Source organism: Pogona vitticeps, chromosome 5 (assembly GCF_051106095.1).
Source record: "Pogona vitticeps strain Pit_001003342236 chromosome 5, PviZW2.1, whole genome shotgun sequence".
NCBI classification, from domain to species: domain Eukaryota; kingdom Metazoa; phylum Chordata; class Lepidosauria; order Squamata; family Agamidae; genus Pogona; species Pogona vitticeps.
In genome coordinates, this window is record NC_135787.1 from 19621264 (window position 1) to 19641852 (window position 20589).

The following is a 20589-nucleotide window of genomic DNA, read 5'->3' on the forward strand; positions in this document are numbered from 1 at the left end:
GGGTGGTCATCACAAAGCAATGAAAGGGCAAAAGGAACTGTGTATGCAATCTCTGAATGCCTGAAGGGACTTTGATGAAATCAGAGACCTGTAAAGTAAATCCTCCTCTTTTCCCAGGTATATAGCCAGCTATGTTTTGTCCCTCTTGCTACACACATATGGACACACAAATTGTGTCCATATGTGTGTGACCACGTGTGTGTGACCACATTGCAAGGTCAGTCAGGGAAGGGAGGGACATGCAACATGGGTTTCATGGATGAAAGCAGATTTCAATTGTAGTATCCCTGGTCTTAGTCATAGACCCTAACTACTTTCTTCCCCATTGACTTAAGCATGTTTGTCCATATTTTTCATTTGTTCATATTTTTAGTCACTGGATTGTTAAGACATGTGAATTTCCAATCAAAATGCACTTTGTCATGGAGTAAGTTCCAAGAGGTACAAAACAGCCATATTTGATGCAAATACTGACTCTTAACTACATTATTTTTCATACCTAAAAATGGCACACACTTGACTGAAATGCTGAATAAAGAGAACTTAGGGTAATGAGGAGTGGAAAAACCATGGTCCTCGTACTCAAAATAGTCCTGGTACCTAAAAATGAATTCCTCAGTTCAATATTCTTACATACTAAAAGCTGTGCCTTTTCTACAAGGCTCTGATGGGTGAATCAGAGCTCTTGTTAAAGCAATGGCATGATTATTTTTTATTTTAAAAAAGGCAAACCTTAAATTTGTTCATTCTCAAAGTGTGTGTGTGTGTGTGTGTGTATCAAAGTACTTTGAGAATGAACAAATTTAAGAAATTTGTTAAGTTCTCAAATAATTGGTAAGAATATAAGCCTCCAACTTTTCCCTTACTAATATTTTTTTAGGCTGCAAAGCATACTCACCAAATTAAACTCTTCATTCTTGTCAGGATATGCTTTCTTTGCAAGATACCTTGATGCCTTATTTTCAAGGCTCATGAGATTCCTTACCTCCAGATGAGGGCAAGACAAGGACTGTTATTATTTTTTTACAAGAAAAAAAAATGGTATTCTTAATTCATTCAAGTGAGGAATATGTTGGGTATGTAAAATGTCATAAAAATCTATATGGGAGCAAACTGGAACAAATTTTGTACAACTTTATTATCAACAGTTCGATAACAATAGGGAACAATTAGTAGCACTTCATACTTTCTGCTTATCATGGGAAGGGCAGTTTCAAGGAAAAGCATCAATTATAGAAAAGTTGCTGAGAGTGCCTTTCCAAAAAAAGTCAGCACAACATGTCATTCCAAGATCATCAACTACACCTGACATTTATATCCTTAGTATAGTTGTTGGTCAGCTGAGGCTGGATGATGATCTAATAATGGGATTCTGCCAGTTGTTTGTCTCAAGAATATTAATGACAAATGGATTTGTTCCAGTGACATATTTAGACTGGCACTCTACAACTTTGCTTGAACTTTCAGCTCTCAAATGTGCCTTTACTCATCTCAAATTTGAGACAAAACAAAACAAAACTTCCTTTGATATTATCTGTAACTCAATGATTGAAAGAACATGTTTGTCCTGTTATGTTATCTGAAGTAATTAAGATGGCCACTCTGCGGGATATATTTTCTTTTGTATATCTGCTACATACAACACCCAATGTATACAGTCTTCTTAAAACATGGATCACATATTTTAATAAAACAAACCTAACAGAAATATTCATATTTCTGTAATTTACACAAATCATATCTGTGCAAGAGTGATGTTTTTCCCCTTCAAGAAGTAAAGCTCATACACAGAACAAGCACAGAAAGATGGGCTGATGGTTTCAAACAGGATACAAACAACCTGTCCAGTGCTTCAAATCTGAACATGACATAAAACAAAACAGCAGACATCTTCTTCCACAATTTGTGTTACTGTATTTGCTGAATTTGCATACAAATATTATTCTTCACCAAAAAAACAAAAAAAGCGCCACTCATCTTCTCATGGGACAAGGAGGTTTGTACTTCTGAGTAAGATTTTACATCCATGTTCACTTCTTGGTAGTAAAGAAGCTTACTTTTTGCCATCTTAAGGAAAAGTTTTGTGATCATGCCCTGCAAGCCGGACCTATTTTTGCATCCACCTATCTGCTTGAATGTTTCCAGCTTGTTTTCTCTAGGGTCTCCTTCCTCTCCCTCAATATCCCAGGGCAACCTCATTTGCTGATGACAAAGAATGGCATTTCCTCTGGCAGCACCATCCATAGTTCTCATCTACTACAAAATGGGCAGCACTGACCTTCATGCTTGGAACAATCTTTTGTTCCACACTGTTCTCGCCTCACTGAAGCCAAGCATCCCATTTTCTATACCTCTTTTCATATGATTAATGCCCTTCCATTTCAACATTTTGTTCTTCGCTTACTTCATCCCTCACTCTGTGTCTCTCCAGATAGAGTAGAAAACAGAGTGCAAGCCCAATGCTGTGTACACCAGCAGCTTCTTGAGGGCTTAATAGAATTAAACCCTTTATTAGACACTGCTTTTGAAAGCCATTTGAATGTAGCGGACCCTGAACCACAAGGCAGGAGTGAGGGGAGGAAATCTTAAAGCCTCTTTTGTAAATACCATGTTTGTAAAGCCCTGCATTCCATCAACATGAACTACAAATGCATGTTCCTTATAGCTTTGCTGAAGCAGCTTTTACATATAATAATACACTGAAAAACCAAGGTAAACTGAAGATCTTATTAACCTGCATCTTTCTAAGAAGTACTGTATTGTTCATTATAAAGTCTCTCAAGCAGTAAAAAAAGCATGTAGGGAGAGGGGCAACCAAAGTGTGTAAAGATGCAAATATGACCCTTTTCTATATACAAAAGGAGAAACCATGTATTTTCTAAAATAGCTCAATGACAACAAGTATTAAAAACTAACATTAACAATGATTGTATGCTGTCAAGTCAATTTTAACCTTTGATGAACCTTCTCAGATTTTTCTAGATATGCATTGGCAAGTGGTTTACTGTTCCCATTTTCCAGGGGTACTGTGGAACTCTGCAGCTTGCCCAAGACCACATAGGCTGGGCTCTTCTGCTGAGAGACACAATGGGGATTTGAACTTCCAATCTCTGGTTCTGTAGCCAGGTACTCAACTCAAAGTAGCCTGAACTGAACTGCGAGTCCCAACTGAGGTAAGCCTGTTAAATCAATTGTTGAATGCCAAATCAATATTTATCTAAATCCCATTTGTTCAGTGAGTTTTGTGTAGTTGTGGCTGCCTCTTGGGTTCAACCCAGTAAAGCTGAGAAATGATCCTATGGACTAAAAAGACGATTTTCTCATTTTAACCAAAAACTGTTCGGCTTTGGGGAAATGGTTGTGATGGCTCCATTCTCCTTGTACAGTCATGGACTCAACCTCAAATGATGCTCAGACATGAAGCTCACTGGATGACTTGAATGCAGTTATGCTTGTTCCATCCACCCAAGCTTAGTGGCAGAGCTACTGCTATGCATGCAGAAGATTGCAGATTCCATCCTCATTGGGTAGGGCAAGAAAAACTGTTTGAAACTCTGGAGAGCTGCTTCTTGTCGGGATCCATAATCCTGGCCTCCATGGACCAATGGTCTGACTCATTATAAGATAGTGTGTCTCTACAAGTTACTTCATGAGGACTGATGAGGTGGATGCTAGTGTATGAAAGGTTATGCCATAGTAAATTTCTCTAAAGTGTCATAAGACCTTCCCTCCCCCCACCCCATTTCACAGGGTTTCTATGAGGATGAATAGGATTTCTCCTCTTATCTTCCACAGCTTTTTGGAATATGTGTATATATATACCAAATATATACAAAGTTATTTTTCTCTTTTTAATATATATTTAATATTTATAAATATTTTAATAATATAATATTATTTTATATATATATATCTTATCTTCCACAGCTTTTTAGAATACACACACAAACACACACAGAGACAGACACACAGACACACACACACACACACACACACACACACACACAGAGAGAGAGAGACATTTGGAAATATGTATATGATATCCCTACAGAGTATATCAACCACCTCTTCTAACCTCCTAGCCAGACAAAACAGCAGTATATTTTTGCTAAATTTCTGCTTCCCCTGCTTCCCTCCCCCTGCTCTGTTGGCTGGAATTCATTTCCATGGGATAACTCACTGTCCTTTCAGTTTCTTGTTGAATTGCCTGGAAAGAGCATCCTTCACATTTGAGAATTAGGAAAATAGTGTGTGGCTTAAAATTACACAAATGCAAGAGTAAGGTGGTGTTACAAATACAACTTTTTTTTAAAAAAATCACAGAAATTGCAAGCTTTCATGGGTAAATATCCCACTTCTTCAGGCTAGTACGGTGTCCCCCGGGGGGAAATGGCATTGTAGGTCAGAGTCTCGTGAAAGTTTGCAATTAATGTGATCATTTTTAGTGGTTCAATAAAGGCATCACCCTACTCTTCAAATCTGAGGTACACCAATGTCTAAATGAAGAGCAATAATTATATATTCAAGAAAAATGCAAAACAAAACTTTAATTCCTCTTCTGCTTCTTTTCTGAATGTCTACATATTTCACCCTTTCCCTCAAGCCACTCTGAGTCCATCTGACCAGGATCCTAATGAGTACTCCAGCAATTCATATACAAAGCTGAGTTCTCCATTAAGTGAAAGAAGTATATTGTATATATTAGGGATGAAAAATTATGCAGAAAAAAATCATTTAACACTTTGCCATTAACAAGGAAAGAATGCTAAGGAGAAATGAGAGTGAAGGATGAACAATAATTCCACCTCTGGTTTTTAGACAAACTAAGTACAGACCTCCTTGAGTGTAACAAGAGCAGGCTAACTACATACCCATTAGTAGCAGCATTGTTGGATAAAGTCATAATTAACACTTTTCTCTCATAAGCTATAAATCTAAAATAGGCTTGTTTAGTCACATTACTAATGATCAACATTTTAAAAAAGCATTAATAAGGAGAAATGGTCTAATGACATGCTGTTGAGGATTTTTTATTATTATTATTTGACTTTCAGAACTGCTGATTAACACCCACTTACCATAATGGGAAAGGATAGATCTTCTGTCTGCTTAAAAAATTACTCTGTGCATTTAGAAGGCTAACTATAGGCTGAAGTTCATCCTCAATCTTCCAGATCCTGGCTGCATTGAAATGCCTAATGGGAGGTGGCTTTATTTAAAAAAAAAAAAAAAAAAAAAAACCTTACTGATGCAGTATTAGCTTTGCTTGCTAAGTTTTATGACTGCAGCTAGGCTTATGATAAAGGCACAGCAGCAAAACCAGGCAAGGAGTTCCAGACCTTCTTGCTCTCAAAGGGCAATTTTATAGAGTCAACACAAAAGGTTAGGAATGCAAACTGGTTTATTTATGCCAGAATTGTCTAGCCCCATATGTTTTTGGAGTTGTACATTGACGTGATTCTAAAGTTTTTGAGGATTAAAGCCTTAACTTCAATTATGCTTCTTACTTCTTCTTCAATAACAATCCACAGTAATGGTCTCAGACCATGGGCAGAATGAGTTTTCTAAAAGGCTGAATAATCCCCAGGATTCCATACTTTGGAAGGATTAGGAAATGGGGTTTTAAAGTCAGATCATGCACCATTCATGGAAGCTTAATGCAAGTTTCTTCCTTTTAAAAATAAATCACACACTTCCAATGGTGTAGTCCTCCCACACCACACAGGGTCGAAGCACCAGCACGTCCCCTGTATCCATGACCCTATGGAATCACATCATATCACTCCCTTCATCTTCTTCCCTCAGGTACTGATAGATCATGTATCTTCATATTGGGCCCTCCTTCAAAACTGCCCTCCCTGCTTTAGACTGCTTTCTCCTTTGAGAGAGTGAGGAATCTTGTCCAGCTTCGTACTCATCCAAAGTGGCAAAGTCATGTCTCCCTCTCACTTGCCTGCAGGATTAGGATGGCCCATGTGTTGCTGGGCTTTCTGTGAACATCTGCACAGAGTCTACACATGTTTAACTTGTATGCAGGGATCTGCCTTTTGAACATTTTTTCTGCATTCAAATGCAGAGATTATCAACACATACATGGTTGGTTCGTCGGGCGGTTGGTCGGTCAGTCAGATGGTTGGGTTTTTTAAGGATACAAAGTATACACTGGTAAGTGCATTGGCTTTATGAATCAACACATGACACTCAAATGTACACAGCAATGCATATGCATTGATACACTGATATACTGTATCATCTGCTCAGGTTTTCTTCTGACCTGTGAAACACCAAACAATTCTCCTTCAGCAGTGAAAAAACTCGAAGTCCACTGTATTGCTGGTCTGCTGCCGTACATCTTTTGCAGTCTATATTTGGTTTAGCAGTCCAAAATTTCAGCAGGCATGTGTTAGGCGAATACACCATAGGGGAGCAGTTTCAAGAAATGTTTTAAGCATATGCAATTGCAGCTGGAATCCAATATTCTGAATTACAGGGCAGATATAATCAAGTTTTTCTCTTGTCCATCTTGGCATGGGAGAAATCCATTTCATTGGAAATGCTCCACTCACATTGAATCCTGTTGCTCTCACTACAAGCAAGACTATGCCTCGTCTGCCCTCTCCCCAGAAAAGTTCATAGCCCAGCTACCTTTGCTTTTGTATGATTTCAATAGCATGTTACACTTCAAACTACGCAATATAAATAGGGGCTGGCATAAGAGAGTTTTCATCCTCCCACCCCAATGTAAAGCCATTTAGAATGAGACAAACTTCAGAATGCATCCATTGTGTGAGCCTATGCAGGGTATTAAGGTGTCTGGCAGTCCAGTTCCCTGCAAGCAGTTCCTCTTTATGCTTTGGTTCCTTTGCAATAAAATACAAGATTTGATAACACCTTTCAACACTTTTTAAATCTTTCTTTGACTGCAGGATCAAAGGGGAGGAAAGTTCTATCATGTAGCACAGCAGGCTTTGACTGTACAACCTTCGGCATGCCCAACGATTACTTAAAGCCCTATCCTGAATGATACTGAGCATTCTCATTCCCTATTAACTTCAAAGGAAGTTGGACAGCTAGCCTTCAAAGCCATCAGATCAGGAAGTCTAGCAGGAGACCACTCTTTTGTGTAAACATAAGGCTCTTATCTTCATCAGTTCAGCTTATATTTTGAACTTATTTCAGTAGCAGATTCACATAGAATCAAACTGACCAGACATATGCGTCTCTTATGCTACAATTTTTTTGTGTTGTTTTCTTTTTAAAATATGAAATCAGACTTCATCTCTCATACTTTTTATAGGCAAAGTAAACTCCTTCCTTGGTTGTTGAAAAGGGAGGCATATTTCACTCTTACTCCCAGAAAAGTACCCATCTTAACAACTGATAAACAAATGACAAGAAATTGATTTTAAAAATTGGTAGCGATGCACATCACTGCAGAAACCCCCAGATTCTCTCCTCACTGAGTTTTGTGTTGCAGCTGGTGGAAAAGATACCTAGCCAAGTTGCTGGAGAAAGGCTACCAAAACTGGTGAGTTACGGCTCAGTGGTGAAACACATGCAATATGTGCAAGAAGTGCTAGATCCAGTCCCTGGTGTCTCTGGTTAAAATGTCACTTCTCCTAAGAACAGAGGTTCGCTGAAGGACCCTTCGCTAATATGATGTGGTTCTTGGGCTGTCAACAGCATTCTTGAATCAGTTAATTATGCCAATAAATCCTTGTTTGTAGGCTGTCTCCTGAATACTATCTTGCTTTCTCTCCTTAAGAAATTTACTTTATAATGCCCAAAACAAGCTATTGAGGATTCATAGGATTCATAGTGATTGTGTAATCTTGTTGGCCGCTTCTAGGTTTGCCATGGCTATTGAAGGAATGGCTGAGACTGAGAAGACAACTAGCAACAGCAGCAGCAACATCAACAACAACAACAACAACAACAACAATATATCTTTGATCTCTATGACCCATCAACAACTGTTCTTTCAGGTTAGACTACAGCTGGCAAATCCATATGTTTTTTGGTTGCTCTCAGTTTCTCATTTTCCAATCATTTATCCATTCCATTTTCTATCCACGTCAGTTTATGAACTCTTTTGCAGGTCCACGCAAAATGTGTATGCATTTTCATGCACATTTCTTAGAATGATGAGATTTCTTCAATCATTCTCGCCTAATATGCACATTTTTGTGACTAATTTCCTGAATACAATACATTTTTAAACTTCATTTTCACTAAAATAACATATTTGGTATGCATATTTTGATCAGAGAACTGCATCACAGAATTCACAGGGATATGAATACCAGCAGAGAACTCCATGTTGCCAGCTGCTTGTGTATTGGTTCCAGAAATAAGAATGAGTTCACATGCAGAAACGGCAGAAGAGCCATGAAGCAATCAGACTAGCACATTTAGCCTTACATTGTGGTCAACCGGTTGGTGCCAGCAAGTCTACAAAAATAAAATTCAGACACCTGAATGACTTTATAAATGCCATATTGAATAACAAAAAAGGGCAAAAGACATTGGGAGAATATATGTATTTCTGGAACGAATGACAGGTCTTTTAAAAGATGAATGAAATATTTTGGTAAAATATATCTGTGTATTATATTAATGGATGGTACATGGGTGCACTATCACTTTGTCTTATTTATGTTTTTGTTTTTCTTGTGTGTAAACCAAATTAAAATTATTTTTAAAAAAAAAACTACTATGGACGTTTCTGCTAGGGGTTCTGTAAATAAATTCGTTTTGTCTTCATATAACTGTGTGCCTGAGTCTGGAATCTGCATTTAGTTTTCCTGCAGTCCTCTTTATATAACTGCTGGCAGTGATTTCTGTCTACATATAAATGTTTTTGCTCACTCATATCAACCATTCACAGATTAAAATCAGAAATGTTCAGGTGGGAGCCAGTATCCACATTTCCCACAACAAAATATTGCAAGAGGAAGTTATTACAGCTTTCAAATTATAAACTTTCTTCCCCAGTAGCCAAAAAATGAGAGGAAAAGAGAGAGAGAGAGAGCATTTCTTTCAGTGCATACAAGTGGGAATGTGAACCTGGGATAGAAATAATTGAAAAAAGAGAAGGAAATCTATTTTTAATGTATATAGATTTCCTCCTTGACTCTCCTCAGTTGTCTTTTTTTTAATTGTTGCCCTCAGTTCCACCTTAGCAGAATAAATGTACTGAAGAAATTTGGGCTGTAACATTAATACCGGCAAAATTTTATAGTCTATTTGTTAGAGCATGTATGAATTTATTGCTGCACAATGGTAGGTTAGCCTGTAAAAGGAAGGACCGAACTATATGTTATGCTAAATACATATTGCTCAGCTCTCTTTCAACTTTTTAAACAATTTACTTAAAAACTGGAATGAGGACCAGAATGCATGAGAAGTTCAGGTTTACTATTTCCCGCCCATCTGTGATCTTCCCCCAAATTGTTGCCTCTTCAGCAGTTTCTGGCCTCTGCTGCCATATTGCTGGGTGGCAGCGTGAGAGAAGATTTAGGAAGAGTTGGAGAAGAAAGAATTAAGCTAGGGCTGCACAGTAGCTCCCCTCAACACCAAAATCACTGACCAAATCAGCCTGATTAAGACCTATTTGTATGAGGATTAGATGGAAGTAGAATAGATATGTTCAGCTCCAGGGCAAAGCAAATTGAATTTATTAATGGATACACAGTCAGTGCATAAATGGAATCAAATCAGACACAAGCCACTTAGACTTACAAACTTTACTAGTGATGGGATTTCTGTAATTACAGAATTTCCAGTCCCAGAAGCCAACTAGCATCCCCCAGGTAGGTGTCTGGGACTGGAAGAGGTGAAACTAGGAAGCAAGAGAGATGACTTCCTACCTGTAGATTGTGCTTCTCTCCATCTGTACCAGCTGGCATGGGGAAAGGAATGTTTTGTCAGTCACACCGAATCACCCAGTGGTCTATCAATAGGTTGACTCTGTAGGGAGAGCCTCTTACTGGACTTCCCTCTCATGAAACATTGAGGTGATTCCTAGGAAATAGTGAGACTGAGGCACATTCCCTTCTTTCCAGCTGAATCATGGAGTAAAGCAGACAGGTGGCAGAAAGAGATCTCCTTTGCCTTCTAGTGTGCAGCCACGACAGCCAAATGTGGTTTCTAAGGGAGAAGCAACAAGAGCAACGGGAAGAGATTTCTCTCTTCTGTTGACAGAGGACAACAGCAGCAGGTGGCGGCACTTCATGTTTCCACCATTCACTGCCTTCAGCTTGTTTTCTTCCCTGTTTTCCCCATGAAAAATCGCTGTTGGGAGTGCTACAAAGCTGAAGATAGAGGAAGTGTTAAGTACTGTGGTACCTAGTTGCTTGTTGTTTTTACAGTAGGCAATGAGAAGCAGCCATTGCTATTTCCAGGTTCATACTCTTTGTTTATTGTTAGCTTAGATATGGGGGTATTTGTATTCAAATATGAATACCCCTGTACAGGTGGACATAACGAGGGTCCAGCCCCCTGGGGCCCAACCGTCCACTCACCTTCCGCTGTTGCCACAAGCTCTACGCTCCCTTCCTTTTGCTCCGGAGCTCGCAGTCTGCAAGTCACGCTTGCGGCAAGGCTCGGCCTCCCACCTCCTGCCATGAATGGTTTGCAGACCGCAATCTCTGGAGCAATAGGAAAGAGCACGGAGCCACAGCAACAGTGGAAGGTGAGTGGATGGTCTGGCCCTAGAGGGCTGGATCCTCGTTATGTCCACCTGTCCGGGGGTATTCGTATACATTTACGAATACCCCCATCTCTAATATCCATGCAGCTACGGAATCCAACAGCCTGCTTTTTTCTTTTACAGTTGTGGTGGTGATTGCAACAGCATGTCCAAAACAAAATGGAATAGTAAAAGATTGTGTTAGTTGCCAGGAGGAGGGAAAGATCCAAGTACACCTGCAGGTTTGTGCTTTCTGACAGGAGAAGTTTATGTAGCTGTTGGAATCACATGTGCAAATTAAGGGAGGGAAAGCTAGTTCTCTAAATATTTCTATATTGCACTTTCTCTTAAGGTGTGACCCCTAAAGGCACATTCCTAAAAGCTGTGTGGGAGAGTCTGCTTGCAATGACTTTAAAAAAAAAAACAACAGTTGTGTCACAAGGAAGTTATATGGATGCTCTACAGAGCAGCTCTTTAAATGATGGGATGATTATTATCTGAACATAATATCTCAACAGTGATAGTTATGGTGGTAACGGAGTCACAATTTTCAGAACAGATGCATTATCCTTTGGATACTGGATGGCAGTGATAAAGAAAAAGAAATTGTGTTATAGCCAATATGTTCTACAGAGGAACATTTCTGAAGCATCTCTCAGCAACAGGTGGAAGGTAAAATACCAAGTTAAGTAGGTCACTAATCTGATCTAACATGACCCTTTTCATATATTTGGTATTAATTAAATAAAGGTCATTCATAGCAACAGCTACAACAGTCAATTCATTGCACAATGTTTTTGTCATCAACACTAGCCCTATTTTCAAGGGTTCAAAAAGGGTTAGAGCATGGATGCTGGGCCTACATTGTATCTGGCAGGCTCTGAATCAGACTGAGAAAAATGGTGATATTTACCAAAGCACCAAAACAGCCTCTTGACTGAATACTGTATTATAGTCTCTGCTCATGGTAACTTTTAGTTCAACAGCAGCCCAACCCAGGACCAGTTTTAAGACAAAGAACGTAGTGGGGAAGATTGTGTAGCATAATCTGCAATCTGATTCTGCAGTCTGAAGACAACAGTGGGTGGTATCTTTATTAAACCCTTGAAATAAATCACAAATGTAGGCTAGCTTTCAGTCCCATGCAGATCGCCATCAGGCTGGCACTCCTGTGCTGTGGATGGTACAGAAAAAGACATAAGCATTTCAAATACTATGGCCAGATATGCATGCAAGATTCCTTTATTAAAAGTAAGTTAAAAATGGGAGCTGCAAACTCAAGATAGATGTGTAGATTTCAGATTCCATCTCTGGCACTGTGGACTGGAATAACTCTCCAAGTTTTGTTAGATAAAGTATTGCCGTTTATTCATACACCCATAAAATCATAGGATAATGGAGCTAGAAGCGGTCTATAAGGTCGTTGAGCCCAACCTCCTGCTCAGAGCAGGAATCCAAATCAAAGTCTATCTGAAAGATGGTAGACTGATTTTCCCTTGAATGCCTCCAGTGTTGGAGTGCTCACCACCTTGTGAAGTAATTGGTTCCATTGTTGCACTGCTGTAACAGTTAGGATGTTTCCTGATACTTAACAGAAATATTGCTTTCTTTTAAACCCATTATTACACGTCTTGTACTCTGGGAAAATTGATATCAGATCCTGTCCCTCCTCTGTATTACAATATTCCAAGTATTTGAAAAATGCTACCCCATCTCTCCCTTCAGCCTTCTTTTCTCAAGCTAAACAAACCCAGTTCTTTCAGGCTTTCCTCATAGGGCTGGGTTTCACATCTCCTGATCATCCTTATTGTCCACCTCTGAACTTGATCCAGTTTGTCTGCATTCTTAAAGTGTGGACAAGATGCAGCACTCAAGATAAGGCTCAACCAGAGCCAAACACAGGGCGTCTCTCCACCCCATTGTCTTATTTTAAACATATGATTCCTTTTTTCAACTGCGGATAGAGGCACACAGAAATGTGGCAAATATATCAGTGCTGTTTGGATACATTTAGGGTGAGATGCATTTAGGGTGCAAAATATGCAAAAAAATCGTTGGAGTCAGAGTGATTGTGCCATTCTAGAGCAATTCAAAGGCAGAGTAAGTAGCTGATTTATCTCTTCCAGCACAGAACAACACCACAACAGGTTCTTTTCATCTCATTTAGCATTCACACATTAGACAGACAGACAGACAGACAGACAGACAGACAGACAGACAGATAGATAGATAGATAGATAGATAGATAGATAGATAGATAGATAGATAGATAGATAGATAGATAGATAGATAGATAGATAGATAGATAGATAGTACACTGAATTGCTAACACCAGAGGAGGAGAGTGACATCTGAACTGCCCAATAAAGCCAAAGATCTCCCCATGAAATGCCAACCATTGAAGCGCTGTGGACTCAGACTGAATTCAATGCATGGTATTTTTGTAATTCCCTTTAGCCACTTAATTAGTGTGGAGTTGCAGAGCAAAGAAAAGGGCTTTTTATCACTGTTTAGATGGCCTGTTTGTGTTCTGAAATATTTGTTCTCTTCTTCCTTTTACTCAAAGCTCAATCACATCTGCCAAATGAACCCCAGTTATACCATTTGGGCTGGTTTTTTGGATCGTTTCGTAATTTTCCAGTCACACGTAATGGCTTGGAGGAAGGGAAATAAAATGTTACGAGAAGTGGAACAACATAGGAACAGTTGAGAGAAGTAGACTGACCTGCTATTGAACCAGAGGACACCAGAAGACAGTCACATAACTTGGCAGAATCTGCCAAGTGTGCCAGGGCTTGCCAGATGGAGCAGCACTACTGTATGCAAACCAACACAGTCGTAGAACTGGGGGCCAGGGCCATTAAGAGCGATGTATTCCTTTCCACGACCTAAGCAGCAGACCTTTGCCAGAGCCAGCCAGAAGTCTTGTACTGCTTTATAAATATTTCAGTAAGATAATTTTGAAAAAGGCAGGAAGGGGGACACTAATGCCTCAAGAAGCAGTCGAGAAAAATCAATTGATTTAAACTTATAGGGCAGTGTCACCTGCTCTAACAGTTTAAATTGGAAGAAATGAAGTGATACAGTTAAAACCAATGTAAATGCACCAGCCAATACATATACTATGTGACTGCTTTAAAAAATGCATCAGCATAACAAAAGGGATTCCTTTCTAGCATGTGACTGAGCCCTCAGCTTGCTTTATTGAATTCTGCTTAAATAATATTATCCTATTAGGAGTGAGTGCTATGTGATTGTGGAAGAATGGTTGTTGTATGAGCTTGGAATAAGTAGCTTGCAAAATTAGGTTGCAACATAGCCCCCTCCAGCTCACAGCTGTTTCTGTCCCCTAGTTTACTGGAATTCCTTCTGTCCTTCTAGTTTGCTAGAATTCTTGTGTTGTTGTTTTTTAAACATAGATCTGGAAAGCCACGGATAACATCACAAGCCCAGAGACAGAGCAGATGGGAATCTCTTCTAGAATGTACAGAATGGGCCAGACCAAATTTGTATGCCCTTTACATACATTCACAGAAGTTTGGATAGCTCCTACACACTTCTAATAGCAATTATACTTAAATGTTCTCTTTTTTTGGCAACTCATACACAGCCACTTTAATTACACCATAGAGCTGGACAGTTGCAAGGGCAGTAATTACAGGCAAAAAGGAAGTAATTTGGCAATAGCTTCAAGTTTTTTTCCCACCCCTAAAATCTAGCTCCACCCAGACTGGTGTAACTAATGCCCACAGTATGAAATTCCACTTTACCTGATCAGTATTTATCACAAGACTCTGAAAAAATTCAGTTTCGCTTGTCTATTGCTGGGAAAGTTAATGGGATTGCAAATAATGGAGTACAGCTGGTGACTTGTCCTGTCATTACTGTAATTATTTCCTTCCTTGTTGCACAAAAGTAAATCTAGGCTTGTACTGACATCCTTTCTTTCTGCAACTAGTGTGAATTATGTTCCCTTTCCCACTTTTATTAGGTGATCAGATCTTTTTATAACCAGCACAAGAGCCATGAAAACAGCCAAGGTTTTAAAACCTGGGATTTTCTCTGTCAGAACATCTCATTCTTTGGGGACAGTCAGGACCCATAGACAAACCCCTTGAGTGAATCCAGCTGCACCAGGGATGAACTGGAGCCTCCCCTCTGTCTCTTTCTAGCCTTGCATCAGTAACAACAGTCTTCATTTAAATGAAAGAAAACCAAATGAGTGACATGAGCTAGTATGCCAGCTTCAAAAGCGACTGGCTGCATGCCAACCGCCAGAGCCCTGCTGAGCTAAACTTGCAAAGATCCTGCTTCCAAGCAGCGCCTGTTGAGGATGCTTGCTGTGGCCTATCCTTCCATTGGATGAACATGTCTGGAATCGGAGCATTTGAGATGGGATGGATGAGGCAAGTGTCCCCTGCCAAAAAAACCCCTAAAATCTGAAGAGGTCCTTGCAGCAACCATATTTTTATTTGTTGAAGTGTTGATTATTGTTTGAAGTGCCTTGCCTTAATATTACAAATCATTTGTTGCAACAAATATTATATACACATTCTGACTTTCCTCTAAGGAACGTGAGGCAGGATACACAGCTGTCGTTTCTTTTATCCTGCAAACAAATCTGTGAGGTCAGCTAAGCTAAGAATAAATACATCACTTCAGGGATGTGAAAATCTCTTTGTCTGGATTTCTCACCCATTGATTGTTATCCTGCCCTTGTTTCATACTAGGCTGTGGGACTTTGCTTTTGTTTCATGTAGTGAAATCCATACAAATTTTTAAACACATTTTTCCCCGCTGTGTGCTTTTTTATACACATTTTATCCAAGGTACATTTATGCTTCTGTATATTTTATCAAAATAGTATCCATTTGTATGCATTCTTTTGTGTGTGTTTTTCCTCTGACATGCCTTACAAGTCTCACAGATGTGCAGATGCTCAAAGTGAGATGCATTTTTTATCATCGTGAGCCTTAGGAGATGTGAAAAGGTTTCTCTTGCCCAGGCTGCCAAGCAGAATAAATTTGGGTTCCATTTCTAGCACTATTCCAGCCAGTGAGTTTCATAGTCAAGTGTGTATTTGAACCATGGGTTCCCCACTCCAAGGCTTTTCTATCTACAACACCAAACTATCTCTGAGATGTTTATGACCCAAGATGTTTGCACTCCTGCTGAACATTCTTTCTCATTTAGGGATATTTGTTGTTATTATGTGCTGTCAAGTAACCATTCACAAAAAAACAACCCTATGAATGAGCAATCTCCAAAATGTCCTCTCTCCTAACAGCCCTGCTCACCTTTTTCACACTCAATCATGAGTCTTTCTTTAGTGAGTCAGTCCATATCATATTTAGTTTTCCTCTTTTGTGTCTGCTTCCATGTTTTCCCAGCATTATCATCTTTTTCCAGAGAATCTTCATGGTGTTCCCAACATAGGTCCGCCTCAGTGTCAACATTTTTTGCCTCCAAAGATAGTTCATGCTTGATTTGCTCTAAGACCCACTTGTTTGTCTTTCTGACAATCCCACCACAAAAATACAACAAATATTACAGTCAGCAAAGGACAGAAGGGACCCCCTCACCACTGCAGGAGTATAGCGGATACCTTGCAGTTGTGGCCGGATATATATTGGAACCACAAAATGAAGCATCCATACCAGAATCAAAGAACATGAGAGACACTGCAGATTAAAACAACCAGAAAAATCAATAGTAGCTGAACATGCCCTAAAACAAGCTGGACATAAAATTCTATTTCAAAATACTGAAGTACTGGACAACACCAGCAATCATTATGTAAGACTGCACAGGGAAGCCATTGAAATCCACAAACACCAGCAAAACTTCAACAAAAAAGAAGAAAGTTTGCAACTCAACAAAACTTGGTTCCCAGCACTGAAAAATACAGTGTGCAAAAGGTCAACAAACTCTACCCAGCCACAAGGACCAGTGATCACTACACACAAAAGACCAGTTTATGACACCCATCAATCACAGTGACAGATAATCTCTCCTTCTTATCACAACAATACACCCACAACAAAAACGCACTGATCACCATAATCACCCATCTCCTGAAAAGAACAAAAGCTGATCTCACCGCCATAAATACTCAACTCCCAAAGAAACTGCACCAGAGCACAGAGTGCTACTCCTGTCCTCTGAAGATGCTGGACACAGAGACTGGCAAAACATTAGTAAGAACAACCTTCAGAACACGGCCAAAGAACTCAAAAAACCCACAACAACCAATCCAGGGCATCTGCATATTTTGATATACACAGCTTGCTAAAACAGAGTACTAGCATCTAAGACCAAAGCTCCTATGTACATCAGTGTGAAATTGCACTCATGTCCATCACCTACATGTTGGAGACGGAATTCAACCAATTTAACATGAATAATAATAATAATCTAATAATCTTGGAACTGATTATTCCAAGATTATTAGATTATTGGAATCTTTCACTATTGGAAGAGAAATCAAGGATCATAGAGTCTAGACTTTGTCAAGGAGGTACAGTGGGGAACTCAACTCCTAACCACGCCTAAACCACTGAGCTATCCAGCAGTTCTGATGTATTCAATCCTCCAGTTTTCCATCGAGCCCCCAAAAAGTTCTAATGAGGTCACATCGTTTCATGAAGATGAAGAAAAAAACATTTATAAATATGAAAAGCAACATGTGTTTGTCATAACAGCCATGTGGTACCTTTCATTGACAAGGAACATTTTTGTGTGCCACCCCCCTTTCGTATCATTAGGATGATAAATGAGATCTGAAAGAAAGTTAGCAAATGGTTTTGCAAAATATTTAATAACACACATGCGCTCTGCTTTTCTGGGAGTAAGGAGAACAGAGTGGCTCCTTTTAGTTGCCAGAGCTGAGCTAAAGAGATGCAGTGCAATTTCATTTTTAGTACACAGTTACCTTAATAACATTTGGATAACAAATTGACCCAACTCAATTACCCTTAATATGCTCCTGGTGACTCAAAGTCAGAGTAACAAGGGGAAGTTTTAAGTGGTACTTGATAGGATTTAATTATTTCTCCCTTTCAGCTGTTCCATTATGCTTTCTTGTCTCAACCTGCAGTTCCTGGCCAAGGCATCTGTACTGCAGGGACATGGGGATGGATGGAATGAGCTGGAAACAGAAACCCAGGAGAATGAAAATTCTGAAGCCATAGAGCTTCAGAAGGAGAAGTGAAGGAAGAACACAGATTAGCCCTGAATGACAGAATAGAGATGAGAGTTGCAGCTATAAGTTCTCTCTCTGTTTTGTAACAGCTACTAGAAATGAAAATGGGATTGTATCTATTTGTGAGTGTTGCTCCCTTTTACCTCATCTGTGGTTTGTAAGAATCATCTGTTCTGTTTCTCAACACATTATGACAAGAGGCAAAGCATTAGACACAGGGCCTGGCATTTTCAGTAGCAGACCCGTGTCTCCTTTACTGCTGGCCTCAGCAGAAGATATTAATTGCCCTGTGGTGGTGGTGGTGGTGGTGGTGGTGGTGGTGATGATGATGATGATGATGATGATGATGATGATGATAATAATAATAATAATAATAATAATAATAATAATAATAATAATAATAATAATAATAATAATAATAATAATAATAATAATAATAATAATAATAATAATAATAATAATTTGATTTATATACTGCCCATCTGGCAGCCAGGCCACTCTCAGCATTTAAAACTATCTTTGTGTCCTGGACACAAACTGCATTGGAAAGAGGCCACCTCCTTCATTTGATGAGAACAAAGAGGACGTTTCCATTTTTTCTGCCTCATTAAGAACAGATTTCAATTATTCCATAGAGCAGAGGAGAAATTTGGGACGTACTTTGTCCACAAAAAATAGTATAGTAAAACTGCTTTTTCACTCCAGCTTCCTTGGAAAACATTGTCCTCTCTCCTAAAACCTGGGGTACATCAGGGGCTCATTGTCTCCTTAAATCACCTATGCAAGAGGGACAAAAATCAATGAAGGTACATTAGAAAGTAAAGCTAATGTGTGTACAAAGAATTGTTATGCAAGCCAAAGAGGGGTGGTTTCTGATCCTCACTTAAGGCAGCTTTAAAAAGCAGAGATCATAGCACATATTAATAACGGTTGGCTTCTGTTTAGTTGATGGATAAAGTGTGCTTGGATAAAGCTTGAACTTCACCAATTTAGGTGTTAATTGCATGGATCATGTCATCTTACTTTTAAGTCACATTTATCCCTTTTTGTTTATGCTGTGAAAAAAAAAACACTGCCCCTAACTCCTGCACATCTCACAGGAAGCGGAGAGAAAAATATGTAACACTTCATTTATATATGTATTTTTTTAAAAAAAATGCATATATACCTTTCACATAACAAATCCACTTTATTTTAGTTTTTTCTTCACTACTTGCACTTCCTGCCAAATTTCTCTTCAGTAAATTTCTGGTTCCAGCTAGTTACTGCAGAAGTTAAAGACGTTACTGTTATCTGGAGCTACAAAGGCCTTCACAGTGTATTACTTAGACCCCTTGCACTGGGACAAAATGCATGATGACTGTGAGATCACTGTGATATAGTGGCCAGAATTATATTGGCAATTATGCTTTCATAAGGGAAACTATGGTGGGAAATCGCCACTTATTAATGAGGTGCTGGTTGTGTTCCTGGACCCATGGCTGATCATGTGACTGGAGCTGCATGCTTCCCTAACACGCATTTCATTTATATGAACGAGAATCACCAACGGGATTCTCCTGACCTTTCCTTCCAACATTGTGGCAGGAATTTCCCTTGATCCTTTTCAAGTACAACACCCAAATGAATACACATCCATTTTTAAAAAATGTGTTGAAAGTTGGCAAATTCATCATATCTTTGCCCTCTCGTGCAATAACACAGCCCAGAAACTCATTGACAGGGCATTCCTGTGACACAAAAGATTTTTTTTTTCATATAAAGGCTGAAATCAAATGATAAGTTGCAACTGGAGGAGGCCCATTGAATCAGTAGGAATTTTGGTGAGTCAGCACCTATGTTGGTACCATTGATTTGGAGAACCTATTCTAGTTGTGATTTACCACTGAATTTACCATTATGTATGTACATGTATATAGGGACGTGGTGGTGCTGTGGGCTAAACCGCAGAAGCCTGTGCTGCAGGGTCAGAAGACCAGCAGTTGTAAGATCGAATCCACGCAATGGAGTGAGCTCCCATCGCTTTGTCCCAGCTCCTCACCAACCTAGCAGTTCAAAAGCATGTAAATGCGAGTAGATAAATAGGTACCACCTTGATGAGAAGGTAAAATGGCATTCCCTTGTCATATGACAATGGAAACTGTCTTCAGACAGGTGCTGGCTCTATGGCTTGAAAAGTGGGATGAGCGCCACCCCCTAGAGTCAGACACGAATGGACTAAAAATGTCAAGGGGAACCTTTACTTTTTTATGTACAAGTATATCTGCCTATCATCTATCTAATATCTCACTTTTCCTTCAATGGAAGACCCAAGAAATTTCACAGTCTAAATTATAACATGTGCCCTGGTAAAGCTATCATATTAAAAGCAGGCACTGAAAAAAAAAACAATTTAAAAACTGTCTAAAGGAGCAACAAACTAATGGAATTTTCAGCCATGAGAAGTGTGGGGAAACTACTACCTTAAATAGGTTTCAAAACTGTGAGACCAATTCGTGAAGAGCTCTGTGGCACAGTGGTTAAACTGCCATCAAGCCTCTGCTCGTGACCTGAGTTAAATCTTGATGGGCTCGGGCAGCTGGTTCACAGGCTTCCATCCTTCCAAGGTCGGTAAAATAAATACCGAGCTCATGAGGGACAAGTTCTTGTTTGCATAATTATATTTTAAACCACCCAGCGAGTGCTTTAGCACTAAAGG

General features: G+C 39.3%; 1 pseudogene; it reads left to right on the forward strand.

Annotated features, from left to right (window-relative positions):
• Positions 1-1085: 1085 nt before the first annotated feature.
• On the forward strand, positions 1086-1459 carry LOC110083966 (nuclear transport factor 2 pseudogene; annotated as a pseudogene).
• The last annotated feature ends 19130 nt before the right edge of the window (positions 1460-20589 follow it).